Source organism: Pleurodeles waltl, chromosome 3_1 (assembly GCF_031143425.1).
Source record: "Pleurodeles waltl isolate 20211129_DDA chromosome 3_1, aPleWal1.hap1.20221129, whole genome shotgun sequence".
NCBI classification, from domain to species: domain Eukaryota; kingdom Metazoa; phylum Chordata; class Amphibia; order Caudata; family Salamandridae; genus Pleurodeles; species Pleurodeles waltl.
Genome location: NC_090440.1, coordinates 845,232,234 through 845,256,919, shown reverse-complemented (window position 1 = coordinate 845,256,919; position 24,686 = coordinate 845,232,234). Strand labels below are relative to the sequence as shown.

The window sequence follows — 24,686 nt, the reverse complement described above, 5'->3', positions numbered from 1 at the left end:
CACAGCGCGGTCAAATGACCGCCGCGGTGATTCTGACTTTCCCACTAGGCGGGCGGGCGACCGCCAAAAGGCCGCCCGCCCGCCCAGCGGGAAAGCACCAGCAACGAGGAAGCCGGCTCCGAATGGAGGCGGCGGAGTTGCTGGTGTGCGACGGGTGCAGTTGAACCCGTCGCGATTTTCAGTGTCTGCCACGCAGACACTGAAAATCAATGTGGGGCCCTGTTAGGGGGCCCCTGCAGTGCCCATGCCAGTGGCAGGGGCCCCCAGGGGCCCCACGACACCCGTTCCCGCCAGCCAGGTTCTGGCGGTGAAAACCGCCAGAACCAGGCTGGCGGGAAGGGGGTCGGAATCCCCATGGCGGCGCTGCTTGCAGCGCCGCCGTGGAGGATTCCCTGGGGCAGCGGGAAGCCGGCGAGAAACTGCCGGCTTCACTTTTCTGACCGCAGCTTTACCGCCGCGGTCAGAATGCCCCCGGAAGCACCGCCAGCCTGTTGGCGGTGCTTCCTCCGTCATAGACCGCCAGGGTAGGAATGACCCCCATAGTTAAGATTCCCAGAGCTAGGAATTCCTCAAATTCTTTCTTGCTAATAACGATCCCACTGTTTGACGAATCTCCACAAAGCTTTGGAGACCTATTGCTTTTCTACATTGGTGGATGATGGAAAGTTTTGAAGTGATTTGTTAAGGGGGTGCAAAGAAAAAAGTGGGGGTGGTCCAAAAATGTGTTTTTCCACCAATGGCTGTACAGATTTTAATGCAATTTAGCAGGTACAAAGATTATGTTGTGTAAATTATCCTTTTTTTGGTGAATTGGTCCTGTAGTTATTAGGTTATAAGGCACTAAAACTTAGTGATATATTGAGCTGTATTTTTGCAGTATACCGAAGTACATGTTGATGCAAGTCAATTTGTGATTGGCTAATGGCTTCCTTTCCAAAAGTAAAATACATCCATGTTCTTTTCACCATATTTTGGCTTTGTTCAGGGTTAGAGCCTTAGATATAGGTAAGTAGCAGGTTTTATTTTCTCCCCTACCTATTTACACTTTTTTAAAGTGGTGATAGATAGGGACAATGATTTATATTTTTCTATATATGTTTTAAAAAAGGAATCGAAGTAGCATGGTACTACCTAGAAAGTACCACGGTATTTTAAAAAAAAAATGTAAAAAAAACTAAACATGCACTGTACTACACTATATTCATAAATATAGAGTACTACAGTGTATTTCTAATTTTTCAACTTTTTTTAAGTTTATGGAATGCTGCCGCACTGCCTAAAAGTACTGTGCTATTTACAAAAGTTTTTTTTAAATTAATTTGTAAATACATTTAGAATGCATTGCACTACACTATATTTCACAAGTATATTGTACTACAGTGTATTTCTTAAAAATATATTTTTTTAAACAAATATCTTTACTGTGGTACATTTTGGTACTACTGTGGTACTTTGTAAACTTTTTTTAAATATATTAAGTAATAAAATTACTTTTCTTTACCATTACATACTTACCTACACTGCTTCCTTCCCTCCAATACACTTATAGTACAGTACTGCATTATATTTCCACTTAATACATTGAATGCACATCAAGTGTGGTCCAACCAATGTGCTACATTTCAATTTTATCAGACTTTAATTATCCAAGATACTGCTTTCTTATTGAGATGTACGGCAATATATACTGTGAAGTTACCATGATATACCACAGCACAATATATAAATGAGTTTTGTGCCTTAAAATGTTAACACTGTACTTCTCTCAACTCTTCTCCACACTCTACACCACTCCACTTCATGCTTCTCCACTCTATACCACTCCACCCTACACTATTCCACTCTGTGCAACCCCACTCGATCCTACTCCACTCTACATCACTCTAGTCTATGCTACTCCACTCTACGCCACTGCTCTCTATTCCACTCTTCTGTACTCAACTTCAATCTACGGTACTCTACTGTACACCACTCCACTCTATGCCACACCACTCTATACTGTTCCACTCTGCTCTTTAAAATACACTATGTGCCTGATTTTGAGTTTGGCTGATGGAAAACTCTGTCCGCCAAACTCCCGACAGGGTGGCCTACGCCTACGTAGCGACCACTCCACCGGAGTTAATAAGGGTTTCCCATGAGGTCAGTGGGCGGAAACCTATGTTTCTGCCCGCTGTCCTAGCAGGAACCAGGCTACAGCATTGTCTCCGCTCATAATCGAGCAAAGCAAAGCAGACAGTGAACATTGCGATGGTGCTGGCCAGGGGGGCCCCCTGCACTACCCATGCCTAGTGCATGGGCAGTGCAGGGGCCCCCCTGTTGCCCCCTACACCCATTCTCTGCTAGCATTTTCATGGCGGTGGTACCGCCATGAAACCGTTGGCAGAGAAGGACGTCCTAATTCCCAGGGCAGCACTGCTTGCAGCGTTGCAAGGCGATTTAGGACCACCACCACCTCCAGACTGCCGGGATCTCCATCCTGGCAGAGCTGGCGATTATCTTTGGTGGTGGTCCTACGAGAGTACTGCCAAACTCATACTGACCCCCTAAATGACATAACACGCCACTGCACTTCACTCTATGACACTCTACTCCACTGATTGACACATCACTCCACTGTACAACATGCCACTCCACTCTACGACAGTCTACTCCACTGTATCACACTACATGCCATTCTACTCTTTGACATGCCACTCCAATCTACCACAAGACATTCCACGCTAACACATGCCACTCCACTCTATGATATGCCACCCCACTCTATGACACTCCATGCCAATCCACTCTATGCCATGTCACTCCACACCATGCCATTCCACTTGATGCCACCACACTCTACACCATTCCACTCAACGTCACTTCACTCTAGGCCACTCTGCGGTATGCCACTGCACTCTACACCACTCCACGCTACACCACTCCCCTCTATAATATTCAACTCTATGCCTTGTGACTGCACGCCACTCCACTCAAAGACACTCTACTCTATGCTTCTCTACTATACACAACTCCACTCTACGCCATCCCACTCTGCACAATTCCACTCTATGCCACCCCACTCTGCACCACTACACTAAATGCCACTCCACTCTACTCTATTTGACTCTTTGCCACTTTACTCTATGACATTCCTCTATACACCACTCCACTCTACGCTTTTCCACTCTATGTCACTCCACTCTATGCCACTCCACTCTACCTCACTCAGCTCTATGCTATTCCACTCTACTCCACTCTACACCGCTCTACTACATGCCACTCCACTCTATGCTATTCCACGCTACACCACACATCGGCACAACACACCATTGTATGCCACCCAACTCAACATCACTCAACACTATGGTACTCCACTGTACACATCACCACTCTATGCTACTCTTCTATATACAACTCCACTCTACGCCACCCCACTCTACATTATTCCACTCTATGTCACTCCACTCTGCGCCGCTGCACTTTATTCCACTCCACTCTATGCTATTTGACTCTTCACCACTCCACTCTATGCTACTCTACTCTATGCCACTCAACTCTGCTCTACTTCACTCTATGCTATTCCACTCTGCGCCACTCCACTCTATGACCACTCTATGCCCCTCTTCTCTACACCACTCTTCTCTATGCTATTCCACTTTACTCCACTCCAATCTACGCCACTGTACTGAATGCCACTCCACTCTATGCCATTCCTCTCTACAACATTCTACTCTGTGACACTCCACTGTACATCACTATGCTATTCCACTTTATGCCACTCAACTGTACGTCACTCTACTGTATGCCACTCCACACTATTCTACTCCACTCTATGCTATTCCTAACTGTGCCATTCCACTCTACGTTACTTCACGATATGCTATTCTTATTTACCTATTGTAAATTGGTAGCCATAACTGCCCTTTTAGTGATTTTTAAATGAATGTCGATTTTTTTTTTTAAACTATATGTTAACATGCTATAACCAAAGCATGCCATAGGCATTTTCAGTTACTTTTTGGTGTTTTGGGTCATATAACACATGCAGCAGTTCCCTGCATCAAAACAACCATAAGCCTACTATGCATTGTTTTTGGTTGAGAACAGTGTGGGTTGGCCTCAGGGACTCGCCTGTAGCCAGACTCCACACCTAACCTTCAGCAGGCAATCAACCCCACTGTGCACGGCATTCAGCTGTGCATAGCAAGGGTGAGCTGCAGTGCTTAGCCTGTGGCCAGATATAGCGCACACGCCTTTCAAAGAGGCTAACCAGTTCTGAGGGGCTTGACGGCAGGTTCCAGGCTCTACATCTAAGTCATAACATGCATCCAATCCCTACAACACAAGACATTTAGCTATGCACAGCGGGGGTTAGCTGGAGAGCTCAAACTTCCATGAGCGGCCGGGTCCTGCTCCCCACCCACTGCTTATGGCCAACGCCCATGTGAGGTCATTGACTAATCACAGTTGTAGTCCACTGAATGCTTTCTTTTTCATTTTTTCCGCAGGATTTGCAAACCCAGTGCTGGATTAGAGAATTGTCGACCCTGCGAACCCAGGGAGGGTTCAGGATTCACAAATTCAGCGTAGAGATTTGAGAATCCCATGGAAAAAAATATTTCGTAATATATTGCTGGGGCTCCTTTTGCCTCCTCCCCACGTAGGCTTGAGGTTCACAGAAGGTTCACACTGCCCCCTTATGACCATTATGTCCCATTTCTTTTTCCTAACAGGGTGCTCAATGGAACATGCTAGGTTATGGCAGCAGCAACTGAAAATATTCTGATAGCAAGTCTATCAGTGTGTGGCAGATTCACGAATCTGGAGCCACATTCGCAAATCCACCAAAGATGACAGAGAAACATTTTCTTAGTTCAGTGGTGTACCCTTATTTTTTTTAAGTGAATTTGTGAATTCCGAATTTACGTGTACAAGGGCTTATAGGTCGAAAGGCGTCATGTACGTCTGCAATTTTTAAACAATTCTACCAAAGCATATCAGTTTCTGGAGTGGCTTGCTTTTCTCTCACTGCCATACAGGATCCTTGTGCGCGCGTGTGCGTTTGTATGTTTTGTACAGTGCTTTCCATCAAATCACTGTCAACTTAAAGAAATATCGAATGCAGCTGCAGTAATTAATTATGAAATAACGTTTAATACGCAAACAGGTGTCAGCCAGAATTAAAGGTGTTCTTCAATTAAAAAAAATGTACACAGTCAGTGAAATGTTATAGAAATGAAAATTTTCTATGATTAAGTTCAGGCCAGACAGGCCTTTGACATTACCCTGGTGAGTCTCTCTCTGCAGGCCGGTTATGAAAGCCCAATGCCCTCCCTCTTGGTTCCTCGTCACTTTCTCCAGCTCCCCAGGGGGTATATGCATCAGACATAGGGCGGCTTCAAGAGAGAGACCAAGAGAGGTAGAGAAAAAGCGGTCAGAGAGGGAGAAGAAAGAGGAGAAAAGGATGAATGGATGGATGGATGGCGATAGCTCGAGGAGAGGAAGTGGAGCACGGCTGGTTTGAGCATTTTAACCAGGACTAATTTTGTTTCCCCCATCCAGCCCTAATTAAGATTCGATGGGTCCAGTCGGTCTGACCCAGAGCATTTTCGTTTGGGACTGTGTTCTTTTTAACTGTTTAGCTGAATCAAGCTACTGATCTTCCTTGGTCTTGACAACATTGGCTAGTTAACTCCATGCACTGCAGATGTAAATGTCTACTAGCACGTCAATATGGCTGTTATTATTGCCCGCCCATTTGTGGCGCTCGAATAAGGAGCCTCGGCAGGATGATAGACGGAGAGGCCTGACGATACGCCTGTGTATGGATCGCAAGTTCTACACATATCCTTACGGCAGGCGTCGAGCACACTAAGCTACCTGCTATCCTACCTTAATGGCTGTAACAGCATCACACTACAGACACCACCCCCAACCCCAGGGCGCACATAAATTCCCTCGCACTGCGTAAACGCGCATCTCTTTACAAAAAATGTATAGAGGACGTAAAAGCCGGTCCTCAATGATGGTCGGCGGGGCGTAGTGAACCAAGCATATAATATTCGTAGTCCCCGCCCTAATGGCCCTTTCCAAAGTCCGATCGATAAAGCATCGATCTTGTCTCTTGTCCCGTAATGCTCACTGCAGGGTGGCCAAGCTGGCTGCTGTGCGCTCCGGTAGAGCCAGCGCGGGTACACGCAACGCCTGCTTGGCCATGAGGCGTCCCGCACGGTGCGAGGCAGGACGGAAGGCTCAGGCGCTTGCAATAGCAGTCAGTGAGAGTCGTATGGAGATAGACGTTTGCCAGTGTGTAGACAACTCGGTTTCGTGTTACGCCACATATCTGCTAATTTGGTGCGCCTTAGACAACCCACAGAATTGAACTTTTGAAGTCTGTATCTTTTTAGACTAAAGGCCGGATTATGAGTTTGGCAGACGGGTGTTGGTAAAGGGAGGTTGCTGCCATACTAGCTGCCTCTCTGTGGGGCCCGTTACGACTTTCCTGCTGTGCTGACAGGCGGTAACCAACGTTTCTGTCCATCAGCCCAGTGGGAAAGTGGTGGCAGCATTGTCGCCTGCTCGAAATTGAGCTGGCGGCAATTGTGCCGCCTGCAGGGTGCACCAGCACCCTTGCCATGCTCACTGCCTGCACCTGTTCTCCGCCAGCCTTTTCATGGGAGTGAAACCGCCATAAAAAGGCTGGCAGAGAAGCAGATTGTAATCAGCAGGGCGGCGCTGACTTCATCGCCGCCCTGCTGATTCTGACCTCCGCCACCATCAGCCCATTGGGATCACCGATCCCAGTGGAGACGGCTGTACCCTGGCGGTCTGACTGCCTGGGTCATAATGTGCCTGTTGGACACACACAGCAGCGGCAGTCCTGACTGCCACCGAGAGTCTGGCGGTCTAGTGACCGCCAGATTCGTAATGAAGCCCATAGTCTATTATGGTAGTTTGATTCTTGAGATTTTCTTTTTCTCCAAGCCTGCACCATAACCCCTCCACCACCTCTTGGCCATGCTGACACTCAACTCACTGGTTTATAAAGCTAAATACTGGTGCATCAGGTCATTTGGTGAAAACCAGCCCTCACCTCTTCCTATTGTGTCTGGTAACAGTGTATCTGATTACAAAGGCTTGCCTCATGGTTGAAGATGACATACTTTGGGCAAGCTGGTTTGACAATTAGCCAAGGGCTACTAAACAATAACCACAGGTGTTTTATACCATATCTGTGATCCGTCACCATTGAGGGGATGAACGAGTGGGTTTTCCGAACACGGTGGAAAAGAATGTAAAGGGTTGGAGAAAATTAGATTATGAGGTGGTGTGTTTGGGTGTCATTGATCTGTGGTTTTGGGAATGGGAGAGTTGATGGACTCTTGAATGTCCCAAACGTCTATCAAGTAGGCCGCAATGTGCACAGGTAAAACAGTGTTTGTACCCCAGAAAAGAAGTGGTTGTGGCAGTCTGGGGATTATATAGGTCTTGGGTGTTTGAGTTTGTATCAAGCAGCCTGGGATTGAGGTGGCATTGGTTAATGCAGGTCTTGGGGGGTGCAGGTCTTGATTCATGCAGGCCTTAGATTATGCAGTTCTTTGGTTGTCCACTTCTTTTGTGGCCCTAGCCAGATCTTAGATTGTGGTGGCTTTAAGTAGTGGAGATGAAGCATCATGCACTCTTGGGTTGCACACATTTTGGGTCTTGGGTCAACCAGATCTTAGGAGACCAAGTTATTTAATCACAAAGGTGATTCAACAACTAAGGGCCTGATCACGAGTTTGGTGGTCGGACGAGCCGACGGCCAAACTCGCGGGGAGGATGCCACCATCATACCTGTGGAGTCCCCCTCAAGCATATTACAATGTTCCTGCCAGGCTGACTGGTGGGAACATTATATTGTGCACTGCTGCTGGGCTGAGCAGCGGGAACAGTGCTACTGTATTGGTCTTGGCTCCCTTAAGGGAGCCGAGGCCTATACCAGAGCACACCAACACCATTGGAATGTGAATTGTCTGAATAGCAGACAGTGAACATTCCGAAGGTGCTGGGCAGGGGGGCCCCTGGCACTGGCTTTCCACCAGCCTTGCCATAGCAGGTTGAATGCCATGGAACGCCTGCCAGAAAGCTGAGTTGAAATCAGGCGGCACTGAGTTCAGCACCACCGTGGCTGAGTACAACTCAGACCGCCGTTAGCCTGTCAAGAACCATGTTCCTGGCGGGGATGGCAGTCCCCTGGTGGTCCTACTGCCAGGGGACTGCCGTCTGGAGTGCAGTGGTCCAACCATCACAGCAAGTGACTCGTAATCAGGCCCTTCATCTCCTTAGGGTGAGGGAAGGATGTGACATTAAGACCAGAGCTGTCCGCTCTAGAAATGAGGAACTAGGTTTGAATCTCTGTGTCAGCTCAATATTCTGTGACTCTTGGCAAATCACATAATCTCCCCCTGCCTATAAAAAATGGATATTGTGCAATGTAACTAGTGCTCATGTAAAGCGCTCCGACACCATTGACTCACGTTTGCGCTGTGTAAAACTGCAAAAAAAAAGGTCTTGGGTCGTTTGCTTTTTAGAATACAGAGGTCTTGCATCTCAAAGGTTTGGCTTAGCACAGGTCGTAGATCTAGCAGACCCTGGATTGCACAGGTCTTTATTCGCTCACATCTTGGACCAGCGCACCCCTAGGCTCTCGAAGGTCTTGTATCAAGCATGTCTTGAATGGTGCAGGTTTTGGATCTCGCTGGATATACCAAGTCTTGAAACGCATATGGCTTGAATGACACCGGTCTTGCAGGGTGCAAGTCTTGGAGTGTAGAGGTCTTGGATCATGCTTCTCTTGAACTACACAGGTTTTGGGCTATGTTCAACTTGAATTGCACAGTACATGGATCAGGCAGGTAGAAGTGTAACACAGAAATTTGATTAAGCATGTCTTGTATTGCACAGGACTGGGGTCAGATAGATCTTTGATCATGATCATGTTGGTTTGTGCACGTCGTGAAAAATCCAGGGCTTGGATTCTGCAGGTGTTGAATCTGGCAGATGTTAATTACACAAGTGTTGGATCCCACAGGTTCTGGCTGCCAATCCGCTGAATTGTAAAGGTTTTGAATCCCACAGGTGTTGTATCTCACATATAAGCTTGATTGAACAGGTGCTTAATCGCTCTGTTTCTGACATTAGCCTGTGCTTAATCAGGCAGATTTTACATGGCATTATGCCAGTCTTAGTTTGAGCACATAATGGATTTAGTGCATCTTGAATCACAGAAAGTCTTGATCACAGAAGTCTTGGATCATTCAAGTCATGGACTCTACAGGTCCTGTTATGAGCATGTGTTGCACTGGGCACATCTTGTTTCATCAGCTCATGTATCTAACCACCCAGTAACAATATCATTAAAGCCATACATTCTGAAAGGCTTGTATTGTTTTTCATATGGCTTCTATGGCATAACAAAGACCTTTTGTGCCACAGCTCTTGGGCCAGAACAGCTTTTGGGCCAGAAATTTGTAAATGGTCAAAAGGATCATGCAAGCCTTTTACCACATGGATCTTGGATCACTCATGTCTTTCACAATACAGAAAAGGTCACACAGGTTTTTAGATAGAACAGAATACATTACACATGCCTTAAAGCCCCACATAGCGCATTAAAGAATACACAGCTCTTGGATAGTAAATAGCTTGTGCCCATCTTGTTTACAGAAGTAGATAGTGCCAGCATTTGGACAGTATGTAGTAGACTTTTCAGGACGTGGCCCGTACGGTCTAAGTAGAGCATACCAGGAAAGTATGTAGTTAGTGCCAGGACCATAACTCCATGCAATACATCATGCAGGGGCTTGAAGGGTATGCCCTAGATCGTGCCACGAATTGGACAGTGTGTAATAAATCGTTCCAGGACTCAAATTCCACGCAATAGAACTGCCAAGATTTGAACAGTATGGAATAGATTGTGCTAAAACTTGAATAGTACAGTCTAACTACTAGAGTATATCTGTACTTGGGCACTATGTGATAAATCATGCTAGCTTTATGAAACTGCAAAATCGATCTTGCCAGGAGTTGGACAGTATGTGGTGAATCATGCTAGGACTATGATACTGTGCAATAGCTCATGTTAGTAATTGTATAGTATATAGTAGATTGTAACAGGGTCTTGCACAATAAATAACATAGTGCATAAATATTCCATTGTGAATAAGAGATAGGACCAGATCTGGATAGTACATATGCGAGTACACAGGGGTTTGTTTAGTAAATAATATATTGGATGTGTCATAAATAAATAATACTTTCTGCGAGGTTTTTGAAGATTATGGTATAGATTATACAATATAACAGATATTACATCATATATTGTGCACATGTCCTGTTAGTATGTAATAATTTGTGCCAGATTTTGGAGAGTATGCAGTAGTTAGTGCTAGGCTTTGGATAGTACGTAATTGGTTGTACCAGGTCTTTGTTGGAGTAAGTACTATCATTTTCTCTTAATATTGTATACAAAATATTAAGGACAAAGCTATCAACAGGTATGTATAGATTTTCTGTACCTAAATGTACATATTTGTACCTTGACAACATATATATATTCAAGGTATTTAGATGTGGAGATAAGAATAGTAAATATATGCTCCCCACTATACCCTTACCTTTCAATATTTTTGTCCTCGATTTTCTGGCTACCGTATTAGGGTGTAATGATATTTCCTACTCAGTATTCCAGATTGCAATCATCTCTGATGGTACAAAATAGATTGCAGCAGGACTCGGAAGTGTGCATGTCTTAGTTGGTATGTAATAGTCTGGGCCAGGTCGTAAACAGGATACAATAGATAGCACCAGTACGGCATTCACCATGCCAGACGTTTGATAGTAAGTAATCGATCTCGTCGAGTCTTGAATAGTGAGTAATATATCATGCCAGGTGTTTGCTAGTACGCAATAGATTACGGCAGGTCATGAATAGTGAGTAACAGCTCGCGCCACGTGTTGGATTGAACGCAATAGATCGCATCAGGTCTGGGATGTTGAGTAACAGATCATGCCAGGTTTTGGGCAGCACAGAACAGGTCGCCCAGGTCTTACCGTGTTACGAGGACAGCTCCGGGTGGCGCGGTGAAGGCTTCCGAGGAACGGAGGGTAGCAACGGGAAGAACAGCACTCCCTGCCCCCCAAGCAAATGGCAAAGGGCAAAATGTTGCATGGGCAAAGGCTGCGGAGACTGCGCGGTTTCGTCCAGTCTGTCACTCTAGCTTGACGGACAGACGGATGGACTGGGGCTGTTGGTGCTTACAGGATGTTTGGCACTTGGGTGGCTGGGCGTGTAGCTGGCCAGGAGAAGCGATGGGGGCGGTAGTGGGCTGACAGTGGTCGTGGCACCGTGCGGTTGGAAGGACCCAGGTCGGATGGCCAGCAAAGGCTGGACAGTTCTCACAGAGGGCGCCTAGAATGCGCGAATGCTCCAGTTTTGCGCACGCACGGATGGGTCAGCTGGCTGGATAAAAGAGTGACGGAGTCCAGTCTTGAACGGGTGGACTGACAGAAGGATGCACGGGGCGCTTCCAGTCCTACTAGATTAGCTCAGTTCTGCTGAGGAAGCGGGGATGTGCTGCGCATAGAAGGGGTGCCCAGACCGGCCGGATACCTTCAGGCTCGCTGTGCGCGTGGATGGTTGGCAGACGGGCTGACGGTGCTCACGAGGGCGTGGGGCAAAGGGGGTGTCCAGTGCGTCCGGGCAGTCCGATTCTTACTCGGTGCGAGGTTGGTTAGATGGACGGACGCAGGGGAGGCTTGAACTAATCTTGAAGGCTTCCCGGAGACAGTGGCAGCGCCGATCCTCCGCTGTGCCGAGGCGTCGCCATGGTTACCTCCTGACCCACTTCTTCGCAAAGCCAAAAAAAACAGAGGGGTGGGGCACCTGGGTAAGGGGCGAGAGGCAATAATGGTCCACTTGCACCCGAGGGGCAGGTATAGCTCCTCCCTGCAGAGACTTACTGTAGCCGCCCCACCGTATTCACACAGTTTTCAGCCTTGACCTAGGGTCCGCCGTCCCTCAGCCACCTTCATCTTCCTCCCCGTCACCCCACAGTCTCTGCTTCCTTCTCCGCCCTCGCTGTATATACCAGTATCTTTATTTTGCTGCCTATCTCCCCTCTTCCCTTCACTATATATCCATCTGCCTCCAGAGTCTGCAACCCGTTATCTGGGAACTGAGCTCTGGAAAAGCACCCTCTGTCATGCTGTACAAACTACAACATGACGTAGTATACAAGAAAACAAAACTCAAAGAAAATCTTCTGAACACCTGGCAGAATATAATAATAGAAAATATTAAAAACACAGACCACCTGGTAGCATTCAACAGCATAAAGCACTTGGAAAAATAGAGCAAAATCGGCAGAATAACTGCAAATATTTATGTTACAAAACACGCGGAAAAAAGTCAAATTTCCTGAATACCTTACAGAATTTGAAAATAAAACATCCAACACACAGATAAAATCTGCACACCACCGGGCAGCACATTGTAGTACAGATCAACCAAAACAAAGAGGGTAAGCTGCAGGGTGCCTGCTTGTATGCGGCAGTATAAAATATCCAAACCCGACGAGCCAGCACCAAAAAAACCAGCAAAAGAAAACACGGCACCATTTGACAGAATGAGCATCCAAAATCCTGCAAGCAGGCTGCAGAAAACCTGAAAATATAAAACACAGCGGACCTAGGGAACAAGATTCTGAATTACTAGCAGCACGGTGTAATATAAAATATCAAAAAGGCAGAGCAAATACTGCAAATTATTACCTCCTGATGGAACACACTACTCCAACCCCCCCATTACAAGTTGTTGAATACCTGGCAGCATTTCGCAATTTCAAATGCAGAGACACTCTGAGACAAAAAGCCCTAAAATCTAGCAGCCAAAGGCAATGTAACACTCACAGAAACTGCGAGAACAAGCGACAGAATACTTAGCAAATTGTTACACTATAAAACACACAAAAAATCAGAGAACAAATCGAAGAATGAGCAGTAGCATGCCGTAGTATAAAAAAACCCACACTGAGTGAAAAACACCAAAATCCTGAGAAAATAATCTTCTACAGTACCTGGCAAGATGTGATAGAATAAAACAAGTAACACTCGAAGAACACCTTACAAGATACCTGTTAGCACCAGATAGTATAAACCAGCCAAAACCCAGCGAACAAACCACGCAGAGTTTGGAGTTACAGCTGCCAAATGCCTGGAAGCATGTGGAAGTATAGAAACGCCCTCAACACAGAGAAAAAAATAGAATACACCAAGGAACTGTATAAAACACGCAATTCAAAAGCTAGAAATTCTGCAAGCCTGTCACAGTGTAGGGCACCCACAGTCAGAGATAAAGCGGCAGAAAGTCCTGCAGTATGTGACAGCATAAATACAAACGAATCTAAAGGAAGAAAGTGCAGAATACACACATCCGGACCACAATAAGTAAGGGCAAAACCATCATGGCCCCTATAAACCCATACAATCTTGCAACTACGTGTCCTGATCCCAAAGTTTTAGCGTGTGTTGTTTCACTAATCCAGAGTGGCAGAGTTAAAGTTTGCATGGTCAGGGCTCTCCACCAAGAAGTGCACCATCTTATTGGCTGTGGGTGACTGATTTGTGGCCGTGTTATTTAGTATGTTTGGATTTTTTTTCTGCATCCTCATAGGTGAGATGCATTGACCCCTCATGGACATCTAACGCCCCACCGCCCCATGATTTAAAAAGGCGTTCGTGCATGCCAGAGATTCCTGTTGCCAGTAGGAGGATGCAACAGACCTTAGCCTCCTCTGCAGGGATACCACTTCACTTTTGTTTGATCATATTTTGTGGTTCATCACTGTGGTGCCGCTTTGGATAATGTATTTAATACGCAACACCCTCAAACCCATCAGAGAGGGAGGATTCAATTGTTCGTGTGCAGAGAGAGCTGTTAAGATCTGTTTTGGTTGGGCTGGAGTGAGCGTGCAGCTCTGGTTGAAACCTGCGTTGATGTGCTTGCTAAGTGAAAAGTCTGCAAAATGAGCTTTGTCCCACGTACTGTACCTCCATATAGAACCAGGTCAGCATCCCAAGTCAGGGAACATCTCTGGTGGGTGAAGATACCAGGGCCAGACAAGTGACGTGGTCAGTGTGGAACCATGAATTTGGACTGTGGTGGGCACAGAGGTAAGCATAGAAACACTGATGGGTTGATTTTCCCATGACTGAGGGGAAAGGACTGACTATGGTGGGTTAATCTCCACAACAGGGGTCCGGAGTAGGTAGGAACTCTAAGGGCCATGCTCATGGGAGTGGAGGGCTGTAAAGTGTTCAGAACCCGAGGGCAGTCAGTAAAATTTGGGTGGTGTGGTACAGTGAGTTCCCAACCATCATTGCGATTGAAATGGCAAAATGGATGAAAATAGTGTTGCATTTAAACAGCTTCTCTGCACCACATAAGAGCATTCCAGTCTTTTTAAGGGTTGATCTTATGAGTGCATGCGCTAGCACATGCATCTCGCTAGCGAGCCCTCCTGTTGCTTACCATTTGTTAGCTGCAGTGTCCCTCTTGCAACCACCTTAATTGGCCAGTGATGGCCAAAAGTGTCCAGTCCTTTCTGTGGAGCAGGTACAATGATCCACAGATTAATAAAACTTAATCTGGGCCATCCACTGCTCCTGATGCAATGGTACTATTTCTCCCCCACCTCCACTCACTCTGCCTGCTGCTCCCTCCATAGCTCCTTTTAAAAAAAATTAATGCGCAAATCAAGCCATTAACAATTTAATATCTCCTCTTATAATCATATTTGCACTGCTCTCCCTAATGATAGACGCTACCCCCACTCTGTCACACTCCACCCTACCCAAAAGTACTCTACTCCATTCTACTCCAATCCACCCCACGCCAACCTACCCCATTCTACCTCACTCCAATCTACCCCACTGTACACCAAACTACCCTACATCACTCTACCCCAATATAATCCACCCACTTCATTCTACCACAAATCTACCACACTATAATCTATGCCACTCTAATCTACCCCACTAAAATTACCCTAATCTACCCCACTGTAATCTACCTCTCTCTACCCACTCTATCCCACTCCCCTCTACTCAATCACACCCCACCTTACTTTACCCCACTAGACCCTACTCTACCTCACTCAAATCTATCCCAATCTACCCCACTCAACTCTACCCCATTTCACTGTACTCACTTCACTCCACTACAATCTACACCAATCTACCCCACTCCAATCAACCCACTCTGTTCTACCCCAGTCTACCCCACTCCACTCTATCCCAATGTATCCCATTTTACCTCTCTCTACCCTACTCCACCCCACACCGCCCTACCAAAATCTACCCAACTGAACTCCACCACATTCTACCACACTCCACTGCAATCTGCTCTACTCTATTCCACTCCAATCTACCCCCTCTACCTCACTCCAATCTGCCCCACTCCATTCTACTACAATCTAACAAAATCTACCTGCTATACTCTACCTCAATCTACCTCACCCCGTGCTACCCCAATCTACTTCACTCTACTCTAACCCACATCACTTTATCCCAAACTACCCATGCTTCTCTAACTCACTCCACTCTACCCCACCTCGCTCACTTAACTATACCCCAATCTACCCCACATCATTCTACCCCAAAGTACACACTCCACTCTACCTCATTCCATCTCTACCCCAATCTACCCCACTCTACCCTAATCTAACTCACTCCACCCTACCCCAATTTACACCACCCTAATCTAGCCCAATCTATACTACTCCATCCCATTCCACCCGGCCCCACACCACCCCACCCCACTTTACCCCAATCTACCCATCTCCATTCTTCCCCACTCTATCCCACTGTGCCCATTCCACCCAATCTAACCCACTCCACTCTTCACAATCCACCCCTCTCAACTCTACCACAATTTCCCCCACTCCACTACAATCTACCCCACACCACTGTAGCCCAATTTATCCCACTGCACTCTACCTGAGTCTATTGCACTCAACTCTAACCCAATCTACCCCCCTCAACACTACCCCAATTGACCCCATTTCATTCTACCCCACTCCACCTTAAGTCACCCCACGCCACTCTACTGCAATGTACTCCACTCAAGTCTACCCCAATCTATCCCTCTCCATCTCTACCCAATCTACCCCATCCTACCCCAATATAATCCACATCACTGTACCCCAATCTACACCACCCCAATCTAACTCAATCCACCTCAGTCTACCCCAATCTAACCCACTCCACTCTATCCCAATCAACACCACCCCAATCTAGCCCCTCTATTCCACTCGACTCCACCTACTCCACTCTACCACAATCTACCCCACTTCATTTTCCCCAATCTATCCCACTCTACCATAATCTACCTGACTCCACTCTTCCTCAGTCTACCCAACTCCAATATGATCTCCCCCAATGTACCCCACTCCAAGCTACCACCCTCTACTGCACACCACTCAATACCAATCTACCCCACTCCATTCTACCCCAATCTACCTCACTCCTTTCTACCCCAATCTACTCCACTACACTCTTTCCCAGTTTACCCCACTACACTCTAACCCACTCTAGCCCACTCCTCTACAATCCACCCTAATCTATTCCACTCCAATCTACCCACTCAACTACAATCTACCACAATCTACCTCACTTCACTCTACCCCAATCTACTCCACTCCAATCTACCCCATTCCAATCTACCTTAATCTACCCCACTCCAATCTATTCCACTTTACCCCACTCTATCCCATTCCACTTTATTACAATCTACCCCACTCAACTCTATCCCTGTCTACCCCACGCCACTGTATCCAATCCACTAGAATCTACCCCACTCTACCTTACTCCAATCTACACACTGTACTCCACTCCATACTACCCCAACCTACCCACCCTATTCTAACCCGTCTCCACTCCATCCTCCTCTGCTCTACCCCAATCTACTCCACTCTACCCCAATTTACCACTCTAATCTACCCCTCCGATCTATCCCACTCCAATTTACCTCACTCCAGTACACTCTACTCCAAACTACCACACTGCAATCTACCCCACTCCAGTACACTCTACCCCAATTTACCCCACTCTAATCTACTGCACTCTACTCTACCCCACTCCAATCTGCCCCACTCTACACCACCCAACACCCTCCACCCCAAACCACTCCACTAACTTTTAGCCATGATGAACAGCAACCACATTGGTGTACAACATGGTGAAAACACATTGCCAAAGCCAATTGCTCTCATATAGGCAAGATCAATTGCCTTTGCCAATGCTTGTTTTTTTATTTTTATTCTTGGTGTGCTTTGTTTGAGAGGAAAGAGGAGAGGTGGGTGTATACACGCTCTTCAAAGTTTCATAGAGACGTGGGTCTATGCCATGAGGGCCGCTAATTTGAGTGGAAACCCGACCACAGACACTGCTAGCCCAACTGGAAGCCCCTGGACCCAACTACACACCCCAGAATCCATTTATTAGCGGGGTATCACACCCAAAAACCCTCCCTGGAGCTGCTTCCCTGGAGGGCAGGAGGTGCTGGGATTGTGGTAGGTGCTACGGGCTGTTCTGGGTTCAGACTTCCAAGTTTTTGTAGCAAGGGGACTATTGTGCAAGTTGACATCAAGGCTGTGGTGCTGTGGAGGGACTTTGAAGACTTAGAAACTGTGATGGGTACAAAAACCAAAGTGGAGTGTGCAGCAAGGTGTGGTGTGTTGCATCTGGCTAATGTGTGCAGGCCTAGTGCTCGGATATCTAGTCAGGCTAGGACCCAGGAATGGAAGAAGGGAGGATTGCAGTGGGTTTTGACCTCCACAGAACAGGACGGGAGCCATTTGTGGCATGTGCATATAATATATTTCCTTTCACTGCACGCCAGCATCATCCCCACCTTCTCCTACCTCGAATTACATGTTGAAGACATCAAAATCACGATCTCTTTTTACACAATTCAGAAATCTTTAGGAGGCTTGCAGTGGATTGGTAAATTTTTTAGACAATACCTTCTTCAGGATGCTTTTCTACAATCCCAACTCGGTTGTGTTTTCTAAAAACAATGTGGTGTTTTTTATGATCAGAAGCCAAAACCCGCACCTGAGACAACCAGCTGAGAAGCAGAAACTCATCATTGTCATTTATTCGTGCCTATATATAGTCCTTCACGTTATGTTACGTGATGTCATATTTTTTATGTTATGTAATGTTACATTTGATTGTACAGCACATATACACCTGTAAGGTTTTTTGGCAAAAAGGATAGGCGAAAGGAGCTCAAAAGAAGAAGAATATGTGAAATGGGTGGAGCCACTCAGATTGGGATGAGACGGTCTAACAAGAACATCAATCAACACGTGGAGCCTTAGGTTTTACACTGATGCCTTCAGCAAGCACACTGAATCACATCTAACACCGATGACACTTTACCTGGGTAAAAAGAACACATATTGCTCCAACCCAGAGGGAGTAGCATCAATGCAGCTGCTTTCTTTGGGTGGGAGCAATGCTGGCTCCCGCATCACGCGGGGAGCGATTGAGGCCACCGGGCCCTGGGTCTCCCCACAAGCCCCCAACGGTTTGGCACTGGAGCACCCACCTCTAGCTGATGCTTTTCCAAAAGGTTGGGGGCCTAATAAGGCGTGGGGAGAGGGTACCGTATGACTCTCCTCTTTTTTATGAAATGTGGCCATGGGGATGGGGTCCCCTAGGCCCAACAAGACTCAGGTAGGGAGCCACATACCCCACCCTTTTTAATTAGCTTTGGCGCCTGGTTATTGGGGCCTGTCCCCTTTTATTAACATTTTGGCCTAGAGAATGGGGTGCCCGGGGCCTAATTAGACTCAGAGAGGGGGCTATACACACCCTGCATTTCTTTTAAATACGTGGCCCCAGGAAATAAGGGCCCTGGGGCTCAAGAATGTCAGAGAGGGGGGCCACATGCTATCCTCTGTTTTTTAATTGGCTTTGGCCCGAGGGATGGTGTCCCCGAGGCCTGATAAGGCTCATGAAGGGGGACTGTGCAGCTTCCTCCCCTTTTAAATAAAAAGAGTCCCCCCTTCACTTTTTTATTGGTTTTGGGGAGGGGACCACGCTGTCCCATAACATTTTTATTGGATTTGGCTCCGGGGCATGTGTTTCCTGGGACCTATTAATGCTTTCCTCCCCTGTTTAATTGTATTTGGCTCCCGGGGTGATGGGCTCTCCGGGCCCATTTAGGGCTTCTGGGTGGGGGGGACTCACAGCCTCCCTCCCCTTTTAATTGGAACTGGCCAAAGAGGATGGGGTTCTCAGGGCCAATTAAGGGTCAGGGAGGGGTCTGCATGCCTTGCTCCCATTAATGTATATGTTTTGGCCCCAGCGGATAGGATCCCCGGGGCCCAAAGGCAAACTTCACAATGTGCACACCAAGGTCCATGGCAGTGTTGGCAGCCTACTAGGTTTTTGACCATCAAGACTTGCGGCAGGCCAAGCTCTCTGGCCAAAGGCTGTGTGCAGCAGGTGGCTGGCTGTATGCAGAGAGCTGGAAGCAGGGCCTCAGTTCAAGACATGCCCTGCAGTTAACTCCATGCCACGCACAACCAAAGGACACATGCAGCATGGGGCTGGCTGCTTTCGGGTGGTGGTCTGCAGGGAATTGGATGCAGGGTCCGGCTGTAAGCTGGGCCCTGTGGCCAAACTCCGGCTGCTCGGGACTAAAGGCCTTGTTCAGAGTGGGGTTGGCTGCATACAGGGGGGTTGACTGTCTCCGGGTGGCCATGGCCAGGCCCTTTTGCTAGTAACCTGCTTTGCACAGCTGAAGGCTGTGCACAGTGTTGGCTTGGCTGCCTATACGGGGTTTGCTGCACGGCCAGGCCCTACGGTCAAACCCCTTCATGCATAGTCCCTGGCTGTGCATAGCTGGGGGGTAATTTTACAAATGGGAATAAAACATTACTTTATGCTAAAAAACCTTGGACATTCACTGAAAAAACAAAGGTTAAAGTAACATTATATTCAGGTAAATATGTCAGTGACAACTTTAATGTTTTGAAATACAAAAAAAAACACAGAAAAAGACAGAAATTCACCAGTGATAGTTAGCAGAGCTAACCATGACTTGCATCCCACCATGCACTGCTTATGACCTCACATATTACGTCACTTATGACATGTTCTATGATATCACTGATGACATTTCAGTTGGCATCATTGTTGACATCACTGACAACATCATCCAAGCAGCTTTTGTACACATTACTCTGTAAACTAGTATGGCATTAGAGGCCTGAAAATATAAAGCAGATCTGAATAATATAAAGCATCATTAATGCCATCCAGACACAACTCCCTTAGGTGTAGCAAGCATGTGTTATGTGCAGCCTTAACCCTGAAAATTTACTTCAAGGGTAGCCTAGTTCACATTAATAAATCACAGATATATGAGAAACCCTCATTACACATGTAGTGCAATACAACTTTATACATCTATTCAGAAAAAGTCAAGTTCCTCAAGGTACTCGAGATACTATTTTTAAAAGCACTTTGATCTGGACTGTATGCTCCTCCGCTGAACTGCAAGACCCACTTGTGGTTAGTTTTATGATTGCATTTTGTGGGCTGAAAAATGTAAGACTGAGAGACATGTTGGTTTGATGTTTAAAAAACTAAATTATGTCTCAGTTTTTCTCTTAACATTTTTCTACCCTCAAAATGCAATAATAAACACTATGGGCCTGACTTAGAGTTTGGCAATGGGGTTACTCTATCACAAATGTGACGGATATCCTATCCGCTGTATTACTATCCCATTTAAGCCCATAGAGATCGTAATACGGCAGACAGGATATCCGTCATGTTTGTGACAGAGTATCCCATCCCCCAAACTCTAAATCAGGCTCTATGTTTTAAGAAAGCCTCTCACATAACCTGCTTGCTCCCCAGCCAGCACCCATACTATGTGCAGGCAGGAGCTAGCTATTTTTTTTACAGTGGATGCTACCATATCCACCTGGGGTGTCATAGTTGGACTCTTGCTTTAGGCAAGATTGCCGATTTAGGAATGACAGCACTTTTGTTTGTAGGTGACTAAGCCTATCCTACAACAAGTCGCATCTGTCGGTCCAACCCTCCTGGCTCACAAGCCCTACCTCACCAAAAACCCAAACAGTAAAAGGTGATCTATGGCAGTCGTTACGCATGGACTCAAGAGTGCGACATTTCAGGGAAGTCAAACACAGGCAATGAAGGAGATGCAGTAACATTTTTGATAGGTTTTATAAACAAGACAGCAATCTACTGTAAAATGCATGAACTGCAGCGAGTAGAATAACGCACAGTGCAAGAAGCATAATTGTGAAAATTAGAGTGGTGAATACATAGAACACCACCATCTTGCAATAAACATAAGATGTAAAATAGGCTCTAATTCTAAAATCCTAGCATGGAGAACCTAATCTCTAACCTAAAGAGATCTAGGAATGATAAATCTAATCTGCCAGTACCCTGTCCATGAGAAGCGCCCCCCAAACCTTGTTACCTTGGAATGAGGTCTCTAGATCCGACACCGTGGGGATAGGAAGGCTGGGTCTGCATCAAGGTAACGTGTAGCATAAATAGCATTGATGGCATCTGGTAGGAATCCCTCGGATAACCTTGTCTGCGTGGGATGTATTTATAGAGATCTTGCAGGATCCCTGACACAGGTATGTTCCCAAACAATAGATACAAATTCATGCTTGGGGCAGCAATTATATAAACAATTCCCTCCGAAAGTGCATTATGTTCCTGTCACACGTAGGTGAGAAAGGGACATGATGTGAATACCTACATATATCACTTCTCTTTGACGCTGATAGTGACCCTTCACAGAGTGGTATTGATAGCGTGAAATCGAAACATCTTCCTAACTATAAACCTAGGAGCCATCTTGGAAGAAATAATTAAAAGAAATACGTTAAAACAGAGCAGGCTAAGTAGGCTAAGTAGGTTAAAAGTCACTAGGTGACGGGGACACAGGTCTGCAAGCCAGAACGCTAAGCGAACTCATGATTCCCAATAAAACTAAATAGGATCCACTACACCCTCCCCATTGCCGGAACAAGTATGACGCCACAGTGATGATGCCTCAGAAGGTGCATGAGCCCAAGCTAAAATGCTCTGAACTAAAAACGTTAAAATATTATTACATTCTAATTACAAACTAGTTAAAAAATAGCTAAAATATAAAAAGAGATAAAATGCCGAGCATTGCAAGCACAGCAGGCCAAAGTTAATTTGATCAAAAGGCAATTTTGGGAGAACTTTGAAATTTTAGAATAAAGCCAATGGTCAAATTCATCTAACAATAGTCATGATCTTGGAGAATGTCTCCAAAGTAATTGAAAGGAAGGGCATCCAGGAATGAATACACATCGTCAGATGTCAGATCGATGACAGGATTGGCAGACAGGTCCACGGAGAATTGTGCAGCATCCTCAAGCGCAGGATCACCTGTGAGAGGGCAGCACCATCCAAAGTGTCTGAAGGAGCCAGATAGTTCACCAAGGGTGGCTCATAAGTGGCCTCACAAATCAGCCTCAGTCTCATAGGGCACGACTGCGAATGAGCACTCATCGGGAACATTAGCAGTTCTTGGTTCACAGGAGGCACTGGCAGCAAGGCACACGGAAGGTAGATGCTCGAAGAGGCACCAGGTGCAATGAAAGACTGGTTGAACACGCCATAAGACTGGTTGGAATGACGGTGACCAATCATGCTGCAATTCTTCCAGCAACAGAGCACCAAAGAACTGCACCATGCAATAATGACACAGCTGGGCTGGTAGTAGTAGCTCCATCATTCCGCTTAGCTGGGAAGGTACAACCACTGCATATCAGAAACAGCAGCAGCAGTGTCCCGCCAATCAATGCCAAAAGTCACCAGAAAGCCGCCAAACAGACTTAAAAACAGTGAATGGATTGCCCATGGAATGACTCTGAAGACAGTCTGGAAGATGGAAACAAAAACAGACCCGACAGCCTTAAAGAAGTTCACAATCCCCGTACTGCTTGAAGCGTTGAATATTTTGAATACCAGCTCTCCCAAGTGCTTTGGGAAGTTGGTATTTAATAGGGATTGTATCTTGACTGATGATTTTGGTATCGGGAGAGCAGAAGTCTCTCTAGCCGATGTCAGCGCAACTAGGTTCTGGAACAGTAGCGCCTTTAGTCTGCTCAGCTTGTCATAATTTACATTAGTTGTATCAATGTGAGACCACATTTCTGCTACTGTTATCTCTTGTGTGGGGGGGGGGGGGCAGAACATGTCCACAACAAGTTACAAACTTAGAGACTGAAATTGCAAAGGCAATCTCATACCGCAACAGCTTTATTCGTTCAGAATCACATAACTTCCATTGGAAAGTATATGAAATGTTGGACAAATCAAAGGGACGGGAGTACCCTTTAGAAAGCAGGCCAAGCTTGCGACCCCCAAATTGCAAAGGCCATGAAGTGGCACGTGTTTGAAAATCATTGATTGACTAACACTAATCTCACATTCACTTCCACTGAGAAAGACCCCTGTTTTGCAGTTCAGACATTTGAACTTGAAAGGCAACACCCACTCTTCTTTAATATAGCTATCTCTTAACTGCTCGTATCTTCCCACAGCAAAATGTTTAAAAAATGTATTAAACAAAATGTGGAAATTGGCAGATTTATAACGCCATGTGCGAGCCATACTGTTGAAGGACTTTCAGCAACTGTGAAAGACCTCTTTTCTAACTTTTCTATATTAAACAGGGTGTAAGTTGCTTCCTTTTTAGCCATTGTCTGTTGGTCCCTGGCTAAATTAAAAGCATCAAACAAGTCACTACTGTTAATGTATTTCCAGGGAACACAGATGTTTTTCAGAATCTGTAGTGTCCAACCTAACTGCATGATGGAACAGAGTTGACTTTGTCCATGGTGGAAAAGGGACATGTCATTCTGAATGATGTCAATTGTAGATGGCACTATGTTATTAAGGGATTGTACTCTGTTGGACAGAGTATTCACGCCATTATCGACAACAGCTAAAGCCTTTTCCAAATTTTCCTTATGTATCTGCCTTTGACATGCAGCCATTTCCATCTGAGGAAGGTTCCAGATCTGATTGGCTTTCTTGTACCTAACAAGAAATGTTGTATGTCTATTTCCTCAGATAGCATATTAAGATGTTCTGTGACTGCTGCTAAGGTGTTGGTCTGTAACCGCTGCTGGCACAGTTTACCCACATTGTAGGTGGTGACTATACAGAGTGTTGACCCGAGGCGAAGTGAGGGTCCAGCTGGCTACTCTTGAAACCCTCTGAGGAATTAACTAAACACACATGACACCCATTTGTGTCTATTGGCCATAAGAACCACCCACCGGAACTTGATAGTGAAGAATTATAGGTATCTTCTCGAACCTTAGCACCTAATTCTTCCTCTGTGACATTTAGGAAGGATTGCCAATCACTGAATTTGGCTGGTGTGGGGATACTGGGCGCATTGAGTTCCTTTATTTTTGCTAACCCTATGCAAGATGTCTGTTAAATTGCATCATTCAAAAAGATCATTTGAACAGGAATAAGGCATGCTCTAAACAGGGCTTCCCTACCCTGAATTTGCCAATCTTGTGTTCCCCATACACTTTTTACACCAA

At 46.1% G+C, this 24,686-nt stretch overlaps 1 protein-coding gene across 1 annotated transcript in view; it reads right to left on the bottom strand.

The window, feature by feature from the left end:
- The window catches only part of RIMS3 (regulating synaptic membrane exocytosis 3), a 355,261-nt gene extending 343,063 nt beyond the window's left edge, over nucleotides 1–12,198 (bottom strand). Inside the window, exon 1 of the mRNA XM_069223774.1 lies at nucleotides 11,077–12,198. The gene's annotated coding sequence lies outside the window, so the exon portion shown is untranslated. The remainder of the gene's footprint in view (nucleotides 1–11,076) is intronic.
- Nucleotides 12,199–24,686: the final 12,488 nt, after the last annotated feature.